The 16,227-nt window shown below is 45.2% G+C and overlaps 1 protein-coding gene across 6 annotated transcripts in view; it reads left to right on the plus strand.

The window, feature by feature from the left end:
• Positions 1–16,227, plus strand: part of EHMT1 (euchromatic histone lysine methyltransferase 1) — an 800,236-nt gene that overhangs the window by 70,547 nt on the left and 713,462 nt on the right. The window contains exon 1 of one of the 6 annotated variants that reach the window (XM_069241491.1): positions 6,203–6,372. The exons of 4 other annotated variants lie outside the window; for them this stretch is intronic. The gene's annotated coding sequence lies outside the window, so the exon portion shown is untranslated. Of the gene's footprint in view, positions 1–6,202; positions 6,373–16,227 lie in introns of those variants that run through there. One more of the 6 variants, XM_069241484.1, reaches the window with a different exon arrangement.

The following is a 16,227-nucleotide window of genomic DNA, read 5'->3' on the forward strand; positions in this document are numbered from 1 at the left end:
CCATTGAAATCGTTAAATGCAAATTATCTTCGGGTTAGACCTAACCCTGCGTTATGGGACATGGCTCAGATGATGCTGCCACATATCCCACCAGACATGAAAGACCATTTTCAATAGGTCACTGCCAATGGTCAAAACGCTTCCTATCACATTATTAAATTGGGTCTTGACACTGCTGATTCTGTTGCCTGAGCCATGGCTTCCTCGGTCTCCATCCATTGCCATGCTTTGCTCCGGACTTCTAATTTTTCTCCTGACATTCAGCTCAGGCTAATGCATCTTTCTTTCGATGGAGTGCACCTATTCATTGACCAGGTGGATTCAGCTTTGGAATGGTTTAAAGCGTCAAGGACCACAGCACAGTCACTGGAGCTTTAACTGCCACCACCAACCAAGAATTCTTGGTCCTTTCACTGCTTTTTGTGGAATTGGGAGAAGATCTTTCAGTTCCAGGCATTTTAGCTCCAACAGGAACAACCTAACCCCCTTGTTTTGGCAATACAATGGTCGTGCCAGAGGACTAGGCCATGGATCCAACTTACTCCCTTCCTTCCTCCTCTACTTCCTCCCATACGTCTTGAGGAAAGCAAGCCTAGTTTGTCTCTCCAGCCTGACACAGAGCCTGTTAGAGAGCGAGTGTCCCATTTTCTTGCGGCCTGCAAGGTCATTACTTCGGACCATTGTAGCTCGCAGATTATAGAAAAGGATTACACCCTTCCCTGCCTTCAAGTTCCACCTTCCATCTCACATCCTCCCTCTTCCCCACCTCCCGATCATTTTGCCATTCTGCAACAGGAAGTAGTGACTCTCCTTCTGAAAGGATAGTTAAAGTTAGTACCAGACAAGTAAATAGGCCAAGGCTGCTGTGCACGTTACTTCCTTGAGGAAGTAACATGTGCAGCAACCTTGGATGGATCAATAAGGACTGACGACCTGTGTCCCATTCTAGATCTCATGAGTTGAATTTCTTCCTCAAAAAGAAGAAATTCAAGATGCTGACCTTAGCTCAAGTTCTACTGGTGTTGGAGCTTGGAGACTACATGCTTTCTCTTGATCTGCAGGATGCGTACTTCCTCATCCCTATCCTGTGGTCCCATTGGAAGTAGTCACACTTTGTGGTGGGTTCTACGCACTACCAGTTTGCGTTACTTCCCTTTGGATTGACATCAGGACCTCGAGTCTTCAACAAGGTGATTGCAGTGATTGTGGCCTATCTAAGACCGATCTTCCCGTACCTGGACGACTGGCTCCTCAGAGCCAACTCGCTAGAGATGGTAGTCTGCCATCTGCAGTCAACGACATCTCTGTTCGACCTGGGCTTCTTGATCAGAGAGTTCAAATGTCCACTTAGCCCCTCCCAGTGACTCCTGTTCCTAAGGTTGGTACTGGACACCACAGGCATCCAGGAGATAATTCCACTTTTTCAGTTTTGCTTGAGTGTTCCAGTCCTCAGCATCTTGAAATTCCTCGGTGTGCTGGCTTTCTGTATACTCCTATTCATGCACACACGTTGGCACATGGAGGCCCTGCAGTGGTGTCTCAGCAGGTGGTGGCTATTGTGCAGGGGTGAAGGGGTGGGTGGGAGAACCTTTTGAATTCCATCCTAATCTTCCCCCAGCACTCTGGCGGACGTGGCTTGGTTGGGTGAACAAGGTGAACCTCCCATATGGGATGCGCTTTACTCCTCTGGTCGTGACTGCGGTAGTGATGGATGCTAGGGTGGCAAGCTCATCCGATGGTCTTGTGAAGAATCTGCTCCTTCAGAGCCCCCTAATCTCATCAACCTGCTAGAATTGCGGGCAGAAAGGCTGGTGCTCAAGGGCTTCCTCCCGCGATTCGTAGGTCGCTCCGACCAGATCTTTATGAACAACATGAGTGCGATGTGGTATGTGAACAAGCAAGGGGGAGGATAGTCTCACTTCCTTCGTCTGGAGGCTTTTAAACCGTGGTCTTGGGCACACCGCCAAAGGATCTGGCCCACACCAATCACCTAGCTGGGTCTGTGACTGTCGGAGCTGACAGTCTGAGCCAGCGTTATCGCGCTGTTCACGAGTGCCATTTTTTGCCAGAGGTAGTCCAGGACATGTCGCCTAATGGGGCACTGCTCAGGTGGACTTACTCACCTTTTCAGAAAATTCTCAGTGTCAGCAAATCTGCGCCCTCCAGTATCTGTCAGGGGGGGGCCTTGGGGAGCTTGTTTTGGTTGAGGTGGAACCTTCAGGTGCATTATGACCCCCTTTTCCCCCCCATACACACCCACCCTTGATTCCTCAGGTTCTGAGGAAGGATTGGCAAGACCAGGCCCAGGTCATATTTATAACTCTGAATTAGCAGAGACCGGTGTGGTATGTAGACCTCATGGCTTCTCCACATGTCTTCTGCTCCGCATGCTATTCAGACCGGACCTTCTCTCCCAGTTGGAGGGACTCATCCTGCAATCTAATCTCCTAGGTCTCCACCTTTATGCCTGGAGATTGAGCGGGGACAATTGAATGCCTTTCAATTGGTACTAGAAGGGTTTGTTAGTCGCCATGTCTGCTCTCCTCTGTCTGCCGGATCAGCCATCCCTATTTAAGTCTCCTGTTGTCATACGTTTTCTGAAAGGGTTGACTATTATTGATCCTTCCACTCCATTTGTAGTTCCCCAGTGGGATTTGAATTTGGTTCTTACTTTTTTGATGGGTACTCTGTTGGAAGCTCTCCACAGTGGTACACTCCACATTTTGACCCTCAAGACTGTATTGCCATCATGTCTGCTGGATGGGTCAGTGAGTTACAGGCCTTGAGCTGTCAACTCCCCCTTCACTGCTTTCTTCCCAGACAAGTTGGTGTTGCAAACTAGGCTGCTTTCTGTCCCTAGGTGATCACTCACTTTCACCGAGCCCAATCCATTACCCTCCCCGTCTTCTACCCACTACCTCATTCTTTAAAAGAGGTTGCATTAGTGGGATCCAAGTCAGGAGGTTAATTACTATCTGGGCCACACCAGAGATTATTATACCAATGACCAGCTCTTCATGTTCTATTGTTGAGCCAAGAAGGGGAAGGCAGTTCAGAAGAGGTCTCTATTCTGATGGCTCATCCTCTGCATTAAAATCTGCTGCACCCTCGCCCTGAAAGAGCTGTTTGAAGGAATTTAGCCTATTTCACCAGAGCTAAATCCACCACTTCGGCACTGGCTTGGGGTATCCAGATCTCAGAAATATGTAATGCTGCGACGTGGACTTCCTTGCACACTTCTGTGACACATTACTGTCTTTGCAGAGGTATGCATGGTCAGCACATCACTAGATCCGTCTTGCAGGACTTCCTGATCTGAATCGTCAATCTGTCTGCCGGCAGGGCTGGGTATTGCTGTGAAATCTGTTCTACAGGTGAGGAATCTGCGGTAAGGAGTATCCATCAGAAGGAAAAGTTACTTTTGGTAGCGATGTTTCTGGTGGATGCTCTACTTGCAGATACCTCTCCAATCCGCTCACCTCCCTGTTTTGATGGATGACTCACAAGAACAGTTAATAAGGTTCCATTGTAATTAAAAATAATGATACTGCAAAATGTCGCAATTTTTCACTCCCTCTTGCCCCGAAGGCTCTGGAATAAATGGAAGAGAAACTGATGTTGATGTGCTGGAGCGGGTGCTTTATGGAAATTTTTTGTGCTGACTAATGTCACTTCCAGCTCCGACAGAATCAAGCATCCTATACTGACAGCTTCATGGCTCTAAAGTTTTCCCGATTAAGTCTGACTTCTGGAGGTTGCTCTCTGGGTGAGGAATCTGCAGGTAGACAAACTATTCACTAGAAATATTGTTACTGCATTTAAGTAACATTTCCTTATGTACATAGCTTCACTTAATATATGTAACTATTCTCTTGCCCCCCCCCCCCCCCCCCACATAACATTCTGTTTATGGCAACACAGTGGGTTTGGTGAGATGTGGGTCATCTGCTCACTTTGCCACCGGAAGCAATTTGCACCTAACTGAAGAGCTCCAACTGGGGTGAAACTGGTATTGGGTTGCTTATGTTCTCATTCAGTGACCTGTTTTGGCAGTTCCGACTGGACTGTTCCAGTTGGAGCAGGATTAAGTCTGATTTGCATATGTTGGGTCTAATCTGAGGTGAAACTGTGTGCAAAAAAAAAATGGACTCGGATACAGTCCAGGTAATTGCCAATGGCGAAGATAAATTGAAATGTCAGGTCCATCACTTTTATGTTTAATTCAGCAGAGCAAAGACAGAATCAGTAAAGAGTGATGAAGGGCAGCTACATGGTCCACAGCACAACCTTTTTGCAAGCACCGAGCTGTTGATTCTTCCAGCTGCAATGAATAAATTTACTAGCCTCCCAATGCTGCTGTTACCCCTTCTCATAATTTTTCTTTGTGTTGTCTACTTACTAGTTGGGAATAGGTGAGACGCAGGAGTTTGAGCTAGGGTAAACTTACATTTATGGTGTACTTTACTACTACTTGGAGAGTAGCTCCTATTGCAAAAGTCAACCTAAATATCCATATTCCAAACCTCCACACTTGTACAGTTTGGAAGTGAGGAATGTTGCGGATGGGCTGCTGTGTAGGTGGGAGTGTATCAAAAGGTAATGGGAGGAATGTTTGCAATATGTCCAACCACTGGGAATTGCTTGGGGTAGCATTCCACCCCCAACCCATTATCTCTTGCTTCCATGCCACCCATTTACACCCAGCCATTTGTAAATCAATAAGTGAAAAAATCCTACCATATTAGCAAAGTTGGGTTAAAAAAGGAGTAGTGGGTTTAAGTTGAGCTAGTTATCGGAGTCATTAATGAGAGCGTTTGTTTCTGCATTTATTGCAGATGAAATTACTGTAGGCTTGTTTTTCAACATGACATTACAAATGTGATTGGAAAACCTATAATGCATGGGAAAGGAATATGACTGACCGCAAACTGTAAATATCGTCATCAGAAAAATCAAGAGCTACCCAAAACATTTAGTTTCAGAAAATTGTTAAAACTAATGTTGCAGATTGCTGAAGAGCAGCAGTAGATCTTCAGGATCTCCAACAGGCGTTGTTCTTCTTAGAAGTTGGCTGTATCCTCTCCTGTCATGCAAGAGACCATGCAGATTTTGGTGCCATCAAAATTTGTTAAATACATAAAGGGCTGTGCTTTTTTGACATTTTAGTGGTTCATCTCATTTCTGTTCCCATGTAATTATTTGATGACTTTCACTATCAGTTTCATAGTTAGGACATGTCTTTAGTTGGTGACGATAATATTTCATCTAATGAGAGCTAGTATAGAGCAAGCAGGTTCTAAATGAGAAGACCTTCAACAGCAGTAGGTATAGAAGCCTCCAGTCTCCAGTCTCGAATGCCCTCAGATTTGTTTTGAGAGGCAGAAAGGGTTAGATGGTCAATTGCCCACTAATCATGAACATTCGGGTTTCCATTCAAAGTTTACAGATGAGCGGATTCTTTTGAAGATTCATGCTTTCTGACATTGTGGTGTTTGTAGGTTGGGAGAGGCGAGGCATACGTATGTTTTTAGGCTTGTGTTATAAACGGTATTTAGAATAGATGAAAAATAAAGCATTGGGAGTGTGTTGCTGATGAAAAATAAAGCATTGGGAGTGTGTTGCCTTGTGCGGGGGTCACAATTGTTACCGATCTTGCTTTCTAACTATGTAAGCAGAGTGTTGTTATATGGAAAGAATTTAAAGTGGATCAATTTAGAATAAGAAACTTCATGCAAGTAAAACCATGCAAGAAAACAAAGGTGATTAAGGTTTAGCTGTGCGGCAGTGCTCCTGGTTTGGAAATGCAGCCATATATATGTATTTTTAATGACAAGTTGAAATTAAAATGGCCTGTTTCTTTGGTTGCCCAATGATTTATTTAAGTGGTGCTAAATCTTAGTTCAAAATATTAACTTGAGTAGTCAGTGGAAGCGACTAATTATTGTTCTTTAAATGATCAAAATACTTAAACTGTATACTTAATATTTTCAGATGCAAACATTGCTCAGAAATGCTTTATAGGTGACAAACGTTTTGAAAAAACACCTCTTGTCGACTCCTCTGCCATTGGCAGAGTTGCTCTTCAGCAGCCTGTCTTCAACTTATTTCCTCCTCTGATCACCAGAGAGGGCAGTACAGCCCTTGAAGCTTCGTGCTGGAAGAGGGAGAGAGACTGTTCTACTGAGCATGCTCCTCAGTTGCCACTGTGGGCTGGAACTCATAAACACACCAGTGCAGTAGGCCTCAGAAACCCGTGTTGAGAATCTCAAAGGCTGCACGACTGAACAGGTCTTTGAATGAGGTAGGGCCCTGGATGCACGTCGATGAAGGACTAGTGCTGCGGATTCTTCACTGCTGATAGGGTTTGGAAAGGTTAGTTGGGTTGAAATGTGAGCCTGAATTGAAGAGGCCCGGTACACACACATACTACACCAGCTTCCAGTGGCTTCACTTTCTCTCTTTTCCTGTTGCAGACTTGGCTGGTGTACCTGGAGCCTTTGTACTTTTGTCTGAGCTGCAACACGATTTTTCTGATGTCATCTCTTTTCTGTTTCCTGCTAGAGTATGTGTGTTCTATGATTCTGTAGTGTTAGCGCAGGTTATTCATATGAATTGCATAGGCTTCTTTTCCATTAAATGCTTGTGGTGTACTTTGCTACTGGTATGAATTTTCACTTTTAAATTGTATCATCTATAAAAAAAAAATCTTGTTATGTCTAAATAGGTCCGAGTCTTCCTTTGTTAATTGGTGGTCTTGAAGTACATGCATATCCGTAAATACCAGGGATGTTTTATTGTAATGCATTTTGTGTGGCTAATCCTGAAACGATATGAATCGGCTTAAACTCAGGTGTGTTTTCATCACAAGACTTCAGTTGTTTAATGCCTTTTGAAGTTATCGTTTCGATCCATCTGACTTATATAGTAGTGGTCATTATTTTCTGCACCTGACAGACAGCCTATGGAATCACTTTTAAGATTATTAGACTACTTTGGTTAATTTTGGTCTTCAAGCGATAGCCGTATTTTGAGTTTTGTACCTAAGCATTATAAAAAGTGGTAAGAGGACTTGGGCTGACCAGACCTACGACACTATTCTCTCCAGTGGCAGTCCTGGTCCGATTTGGGCAGCATTTGGACTTTGCTTAGCATTTCTCTGATCCTCGCTAGTTTCTCTTTCTGTATGAAATAATAAACTGACCTTTGTTCTTCCCATGTTTAACTGTTTGCATCTGTGCCCTTCTTTTTTCATGAGGAACGTCTCCTTTTGTACTTTTGTATTTATTTGGATGGTATTTCATAAGCTCTTTTGGGCATTGAAGGTGGTCCAAGGCTGACCTCATGACAGCCGACTGCAGTCTCCCTTCAGTAGGTTTGCTTTTTGGAAAATAAAACTTCAAAGCTTAGATTTCATATTTTGATGAGCAGGCAACCTGCTCCTCCTCGACCTTGATGTGACAAAAAATTGAAGATCTGTGAGATGGATGGAAACAACCGCTTTTGGCTTGGTAAGTCGATCATTTGTTTTATCCTCTCAGAAGACATGAGTTTTGTTTTGAAAATGGTGTTCTGTTTAAAATGTCTGTCTGCTGCTGTACTAAAGAGAAAATGTGCAGTTTTTCAAAGGTTTGAGCTTTACATGAGTACCCAGAGGATTGGCCTGTTTTGTTGATTGGCAGATGTATTCTGCTAAAATTAGAATGAAAGTGTCTGTCTCCGCGTTTTAATGGTTTGTAAAAATAGTAATTTTTGTTTGATGTCAAAAGCAGTTTAAAACTCATGCCAGAGTTGGCCATGAGCTCTGCCCTTTGCTATGAGTCATGTCTGCAGCAGCAGTGGATCTAATTCTAGTACACATCTTGAAATGTCTTGACCATACTGTTGCATTTAACTCATGATGTTGCTTGTGAATAGCTTCTAGGTACTTGACTATAGAAAGCAGAAAATATCCGAGACAAGGCTACTTTTAAAAATTAGTTAGAAATACAGCTTGCCAGTTTGGGAAGAAAAGTGGAAAACAGTTTTTGCCTTTTGTCGAAGGGAAGAAAGTAAAGCGAAGTCTGTCATTGGTGAATATATCACAATTTGTAACTGTATAGGTGCTGTGTTTTAGAACCATGATCACTGTTCTGAATCTGAAAGGACTGCGATCCTAGAATAGACAAAGACCCAAAAATGTGGTGATAGCTGTTAGTGTTAAGTAATGTATTACTTGGTTTCAGTGTATTTCCTAAGCATTTTGATATGTAGTTTAAGGCCACGCTATGATGCACAGGAGAACAAAGTTATCATGGATTTTGTATCCTAGATTAGCATGTTATTTATATTTTCATTTATTTAAATCGGGTAAGCAAACTGTTCCGTTCTTTTAGAGTTTACTTCATTGTTTCTGACTTTTTAGGATGAAACTATGCCATTTTCAGAACCTTTTCTTTATTGCTTTTTAAAAATACTGAAATGAGCCCTAAAATTTGTCTTGTGTGGTAGTTGGGTTTTAATCACCACAACTAGTTGATTCGTCACATCTATGTGCTAATTTCATTAAAATAGTTTTGTACGGGTGAAAATTGGCTGGTTATGTTTTTGCATTTGCTGGTAGGCATTCATGTACATTTACCATCATTACTTGAAATGTTTTGGTGATATGTCATTCATGGCCAAGGCGCATTTAGTTCAGCAGAAACTTTCAGAAATGACCCTCTTGAATGAAAGTGCAAATGGTAATATTAGCCATCTGTAGTGTAATATATGGAGTTTTTCCAACGTTTAAAGTCATCTTGTTCCAAGTTCTTCATGTTGACTCTAGGAAGCTGGCTCTGTATATACCGTATCAAAATAAGCTATAGTGTGCACAGAGTCCAGGGGTTCCCTAGAGGCTTAACAGAGGCTAAAGTAAATAATACTAATGCTCTCTTTTGTGGTAGTGTGGTCGAGCAGTTAGGCTTATCAGAGGGTAGTGCAAAGCATTGGTTGTACACACACAGGCAATAAAGGAGGCGCACACACTCAACGACTGACTCCAGACCCACATTTTTTATATAGCAAAAATATTTATTTTGTTAATTTCTAGAACCACAAAATTCAGTTTGCAGGTAAGTACATTTGTATGTAAGTATCAAACATATGTATCAACACCACTGTTTCAATTTGGCAAGTTAAGCGGTTTTTAAGAAAATAGCAAAAATCTGTTTTAAAGCGGACAGTACAATTTTGCAGAGAGTTCTAGGGAGAAGAAAGTTTGAACAGTTTTGAGGTAAGTACAAGACTTAAAGTTCCAGTCTTATGGGGTTAGGATGTCCACAGGTTGGAGTTCAAGTTAACCCCAAACACCCACAACCTGTAACACAGGGCCGGCCGGGTGCAGTCAAGGATGATGCAAGATTTAAAATGGAGACCGGGGGGCCCTCGGAATCAGGCCTGCTTGCGGGTAAGTAAGTACCCATGTCTTGGTTTAGGTGAGCACTGGGGGTGGGATAGGTCAGCACCAAACACACACTCAGCGGCACATGGGCAGCAGGGTGCAAACACAGCTGTGGGTTCCTGGTTATTCTAAGTTGGGGGACCCCGGGGGGTCACAAAGATACTGCAGGCTGGGTCAAGGAGGTCTGTTTAGGAAAACCACAGGCTGGATGTTTTAGGAGGGCTGCCTCTTTGAAAGTTGCTGCACCGGAGGTCGGATTTCCCAAGGCCAGGGGGCTGCGGGTACAGATGTACCTTTTGGTATTGGTAATCTCCGTCCGATTTAGGCTGCAGGCGTCATCGTGTTGGACAAGAGGTTTCAGCACAGGTTGGACAATAGGTCAGAATCGCCTGGGGCCCAGCTCTTGTCTGTTGGGCCACCTGGACACAGGCTGTGGGTGTCCGGTGCAGAGTGGGCAGGACTTGCGGGGTAGTTCTGGAGTCCTGTGTCGGAGTTTCTTTCTAGACAGGGCTGCTGTCCATGGGAGATCTTGGTCCTCCGGGGTGCCGGCAGCCCTCTTGAGGTTTTTAGGAGGTCGCTGGTCCTGCAGGATGTGTTGCCCTTTTGTAGCAGGGCTTCAAAAGCTGGAAACAGGCCTGTGGGGTTGGGGGCAATTTAGTTAGTGTCTTCAGTCTTCTCTGCTGGGGTTCAGCTTAGCAGTCCTCATTCTTTCTTCTTGAGGTCGCTAGGAATCTGATGAGCTAGGTTCAGGGGAAGCCCTTAAATCCTAGATTTAAGGGTGTTACAGGGGTCAGAGGGCAGTAGCCAAATGGCTACTGCCCTGAGGGTAGCTACACTTTTCCTGTGCCTACTCCCTTTGGGGGAGGGGGTCACATTCCTAACCCTATTGGTCCCTGTCTTCTAAACCAAGATAGAAGATTCTGCAGGGAGGGGTTCACTTCAGCTGGGAACACCCCTAAGGTGTCAAGAGCTAAAGTGGTCACTCCTCCCTGTCTTTCCTAATTTTCTCGCAGGACTTGCTGCCAGAAGTGGGGCTTTGTTCCGGGGACAGCTGTCTCCACTAGTTGGAGTGCCCCGGATCAATGGAACAAGAGGCTTGAGCCTGAGTAACTTTTCCATGTTACTGTATACTGATTCCATGGTGAGGGTATGATTTGAAAGTGAGCCATGTAGCATTACAGCTATGCCGAATCTCCGATTCATATTGTTAAAGTACATGGTTAGAGTGTATGTCCGCACCTTCTTGCGCATATGTTTGAAATTTCTCTAGATACGTATCCCACTCCATGGATATGTGGGTTTTGCATAGTCCTGTATATTCTCTACACAGTGCTTTGCTTTCGGCTTGATCCCAGTCTAATACTTCCATTTGCCACTGCGCTACTGGGTCCGGTTGGGGGTGGGGGGCGATTTCCATTGGCACGTCTTGCCGGTATTAATGCCAAGTTGGGAAAGTGTGGGGTCACCCAGTCTTCCGTGATCAAGAGTAGAGACTTAGGATACAGGCATCTGGGGTCATCCAGTAATCATAACCTGTTACATATTTGAGTATTTGCGCTATTTCCCACCAATAATTTTTCAAGAGGCCTGAGCCTTTGAGGCTCAGAGCCGGGTGTTGCAGTTCCTGCAGTGGGGGGTGTGAAGCACCTCCACCCAGTGCAGGCTTTGTTTCAGTCCACAGAGAGCACAACGGCTCTCACCCCATGTGGTTAGAAACTTGACTGAAAGTGGCAGGCTGGCACAGACTGGTCAGTCCTGCACTAAAAGGTTGGCTAAAATACAGGGGGGCATCCCTCTGGGTGCATTTTTCAATAAATCCAACACTGGCATCAGTGTGGGTTTATTGTGCTGAGAAATTTGATACCAAACTTCCCAGACTTCAGTGGAGCCATCGTGGAGCTGTGGAATTCGTAATGACAAATTCCCAGCCAAGGGACTTTAAAAGGCCACACTGCACTTATAATGTCTAAGAATGGACTTAGACACTGTAGGGGCATATTGCTCGTGCAGCTATGCCCTCACCTGTGGGATAGTGCCCCCTGCCTTCGGGCTCTAAGGCCTGCTACAGGGGTGACTTACCTGTACCACAGGCAGTGGTTTGTGGGCATAGGACCCTGGGAGGGGTGCCATGTCCACTTTGCCTTTTTCTCCCCACCAACACACACACACACACTGCAATGGCAGTGTGCATGTGCTCGATGAGGGATCACCTACCGTGGCATTATACATGCTGCAGCCCCTGGGGACCTTCCCTGGCCACAGGGCCCTTGGTACCATGGGTACCTTTTGCAAGGGACGTAACTGTGGATCAGGAGTGTGCCAGTTGTGGCCAGGGAAGGTCTCTAGGGGCTGCAGCATGTCTTATGCCACCCTGGAGACCCCTCACTCAGCACATGCACACTGCCTCACAGCTTGTGGGTGCTGGTGGGGAGAAAATGACTAAGTCGACATTGCACTCCCCTCAGAGTGACATGCTAACCTCACACTACCTGTGGCATAGGTAAGTCACCCCTCTTGCAGGCATTACAGCCCTAAGGCAGGGTGCACTATACCACAGGTGAGGGCATAGGTGCATGAGCACTATGCCCCTACAATGTCTAAGCAAAACTTTGGACATTGTAAGTGCAGGGTAGCCATAAGAGTATATGGTCTGGGAGTTTGTCAAACACGAACTCCACAGTTCCATAATGGCTACACTGAAAATTGGGAAGTTTGGTATCAAACGTCTCAGCACAATTAATGCACACTGATGCCAGTGTGCAATTTATTGTAAAATACACCCAGAGGGCATCTTAGAGATGCCCCCTGAAAACATACCCTACTTACAGTGTAGGCTGACCAGTTCCTGCCAGCCTGCCACACACCAGAGGAGTTGCTGGCCACATGGGGAGAGTGCCTTTGTCACTCTGTGGCCAGGAACAAAGCCTGTACTGGGTGGAGGTGCTTCTCACCTCCCCCTGCAGGAGCTGTAACACCTGGTGGTGAGCCTCAAAGGCTCACCCCTTTTGTTACAGCGTCCCAGGGCATCCCAACTAGTGGAGATGCCCGCCCCTCCGGCCGCTGCCCCCATTTTGGCGGCAAGGCTGGAGGAGATATTGAGAAAAACAAGGAGTCACCCACCAGCCAGGACAGCCCCTAAGGTGTCCTGAGCTGAGGTGACCCCTGCCTTGAGAAATCCTCTATCTTGAGTTTGTAGGATTCCCCCAATAGGATAAGGGATGTGCCCCCCTCCCCGCAGGGAGGAGGCACAAAGAGGGTGTAGCCACCCTCAAGGACAGTAGCCATTAGCTACTGCCCTCCCAGACCTAAACACACCCCTAAATTCAGTATTTAGGGGCTCCCCAGATTCCAGGAAATCAGATTCCTGTAACCTGAATAAAGGACTGCTGACCTACAAGCCTGCAGAGAAGGAGGAAGACGACCATGGATTTGGCCCCAGCCCTACCGCCCTGTCTCCAACTTCGAACACCTGCTCCAGCGACGCATCCGACAGGGACCAGCCACCTCTGAAGCCTCAAAGAACTGTCCTGACCCCCAGGACCAAGAAACTCCCATGAGCAGCAGCCCTGCTCAACAATCTGCAACAAACTTTTCAACGACTTTAAAGACTTCACGTTTCCTGCCAGAAGCGTGAGACTTCCCACTCTGCACCCGACGCCCCTGGCTCGATCTGCAGAAAACAAACACCTCAGGGAGGACTCCCCGGCGACTGCGAGCCTGTGAGTAACCAGAGACGACCCCCCTGAGCCCCCACAGCGACGCCTGCAGAGAGAATCCGGAGGCTCCCTCTGACCGCAACTGCCTGTAACAAGGGACCAGACACCTGGAACCAACACTGCACCTGCAGCCCCCAGAACCTGAAGGAACTTAACTCCAGTGCAGGAGCGACCCCCAGGCGACCCTCTGCCTAGCCCAGGTGGTGGCTACCCCGAGGAGCCCCCCCCCCCCCCCCCCCCCCCCCCCCTCTGTGTCTGCCTGCATCGTTGAAGTGACCCCCAGGTCCCTCCATTGTTTTCAACCTAAAACCCGACGCCTATTTGCACACTGCACCCGGCCGCCCCTGTGCTGCTGAGGGTGTACTCTATCCTTTGCATCTATATCTCCTTTAAGTAAATTCTGTAGCTTTTCAAAGAAAGTTCACACCATGTCCATGTCTGCACACCAGTATTTCGGGGCTTTAAAATCCGATTTGTAAAAAAAAAAACTGAGTCCGCATTGTAACATTTACCTAAATGACACATCCAGTACCCTCAGTCTGGTTATCAAAGCAAATTATAACCAAGCAACCATACTGCATTGTGATTTAGATGATGGTTGTGATGGTGAGTTTTGTGACTATCTTGAAAGCTGGAATAGTGAAGGTTGAATACTACATATTTTCACTTTTGTTTTTATTTTATTTTCTTTTTTTGCGGTTAGAAAATGCTGTGCCTTTTCTCTTATGTTTCTCTTCTCTTCCCTTTGTTGATTCTATTTGCATCTCCCAAAGCCAGAGCTGCTGTTTTCCTGGCTCTTTTTTTTTTTTTTTACCATATCTCTTCCAAGTGTCCTTTGATGATAGCATTCCTTTCAAAAGATCTTGTTGTTTTTTCTGGTTGAAAGGCTTGGTATCGGCCTAGAAGCATATATATTCTCTGCTTAACCATTTGCCAGTTCTGGAGAATGTTCTGCAGTTTAAATGCTGGAGGATGCACTATTTATACCCTTTGCTTCCTTGAAAACGAGTGTCCTCACCTTGGTCATGGAAGATTGGAGGCATTTTTTGTCTACCTCTACTTCTAGATAGAACACTGATTGACTGCTTCTTCCATACAAAGTACTATTGCCTTGTCATGGGGTGATCCATGTTTATTTTGTACGAAAAAGTAATCTGTGGGCCCAGCTCAAAGTCTCAACTTGCTTTTTTTCCGTACAAAACATGCAGTGTGGTTGGATCTGAGTTCCCTAAAAGGATTATTACCTCATGTGAGACATTGTTTCACCATTACTTCCCTTTACTACAGTTTGCAAGGTTGAGAGGAACTTGGATCTGATTGCCTTCACAGGTAGGTGGTTCTAATGATCTACCTTGAATACAGGACATCAAGTTGCTGTTTTTTCCAACTGCCACCAGAAGGCGATCTCTGCTGTTTCTGGTTTCAGAATAAAAAAAAATAAAAAAAACTAGACTGAAATCTGTGCTTTCAAATTCCATTTGGATCATAATGCGTACCACTCATGCAGCAGCTCATAGTACTCATGCATCCACTCACTTGTTATGCAGCCTTATTTTACAGATAAAAAAGTTAATGTGGCTCATGTAGTTGTTTACCCTTCCAAGCTCGATCAAGGTACAGAAGAAAGTGATGTCTGAATATACCCAATATTTAAGACAATTTATTTTTTGTTATATAGTTTGTAAGATATTAATAGGCAGGCACTGATGATTGCTTCTGAAAGCTTTTGAACGTGGATCTTTGTGGTTTGTACAGCTCTTGGTCTATATAGTCCTATGTTCTCCAACCCCCATTCCCTGCACTGGTGTATACTTCCTCACCGGTTCCCTTTTTTCATTTAATTGTGTGGACTGGTTTCAAGCTTCTCCTGCTCTGAACAGTTATTTACCATGAGGGATCTGACTTCACTACCTTCAGTGAAAATTAGATTTTCTAAGCTGTTTACCTTTTTTTTTTTGGCCCTTCACTTGGCAAGCTTATGCAGCAACACACTTTCAAGCAGTTGGTGATGTGTAAAAAGTGTTTTGTGGCAGCTGACCTGTATCCCTTCTACTTGACCAATCGGTCAAGCAAGCATCCAATTCATGCTTGTGTTCTGATGCGACTTTTGAGATGAAACATCTCAAAATTCGAAAGCTTATACTTCGTGCCAAAGCAATTTAATTTCATATTAGACTTTAAAAACTAAAAGGTATGTTTTCTGAAAACTGCTAGAGATTGTGTAGCATCTCTGTCTTCCGGGTGTGGACACCTGATCCTCTTGTGGCCCATCACCTTTACTTCAGAAAACCAGGACTGACTTCCAGTGGGCTTGCATACTTGTGTAACCTTCTCCCTTGCCTTCTCGTACCTATGCTTCAGCATTCCTGTGTTAATAACGTCTACCTCTCCTGGTTGTCCTACCTCAGTCCCCTGAAGTAGGACACTGCCCAAGGTGATCTTCCGTTCCTCAGATAGTCTTCTCTGATATTCAGCTTCAGCCCACATGCTTTTCACGACTTACCAGTCACTGTGAGAAGGAACGGTCTACTGCTGTTTGTGCTCCCTTGGCAGCGAAGGCACCACAACTGTTGCTGCATTTCCTTGATCCAGAGATGAAGGCAACTCTTAGTAGGCCTTGCAGCTTGCTCCTACATCATCCATGTGGGTGTGTTGTCTATGAGCTTTTACTGCAGCATGCTTGGAGACTTAACATCATGCATCCACTACCATCTTGCACCTGGTTACGCTTCTCCCATGCCCCCCAAACTAGATGTGTTTTTGATAGAGGATTGAATAGTTCGGGTGGTGGTAACGGGTGAAATGGCTTGGAACCTATTTGCGATAGAAGATGAAAAGCACCTAAGAGCAGAGATGCCTTATGTCTGTAGTCTTGATCAGGACTTCGTCAGAGTTAGCTGCCCTGAAGATGGTTGTATTGAAGGAGAGGATGGAGTTTTCTTCCCAGGAGGCTTGTAGCTGGCTGGCTGCAGTGCCTTCCATAACTTTTGCCAGGAACATGAGTTTTGGAATTGATTGATAATATACCAGATCCGCAGCCTCAAATCCTTATTTTTTTTTTTTTATTTAAGTCAGGGGGTCTTCAAAGCG

The sequence above is a fragment of the Pleurodeles waltl genome, chromosome 6 (genome assembly GCF_031143425.1).
Source record: "Pleurodeles waltl isolate 20211129_DDA chromosome 6, aPleWal1.hap1.20221129, whole genome shotgun sequence".
Lineage (NCBI taxonomy): Eukaryota > Metazoa > Chordata > Amphibia > Caudata > Salamandridae > Pleurodeles > Pleurodeles waltl.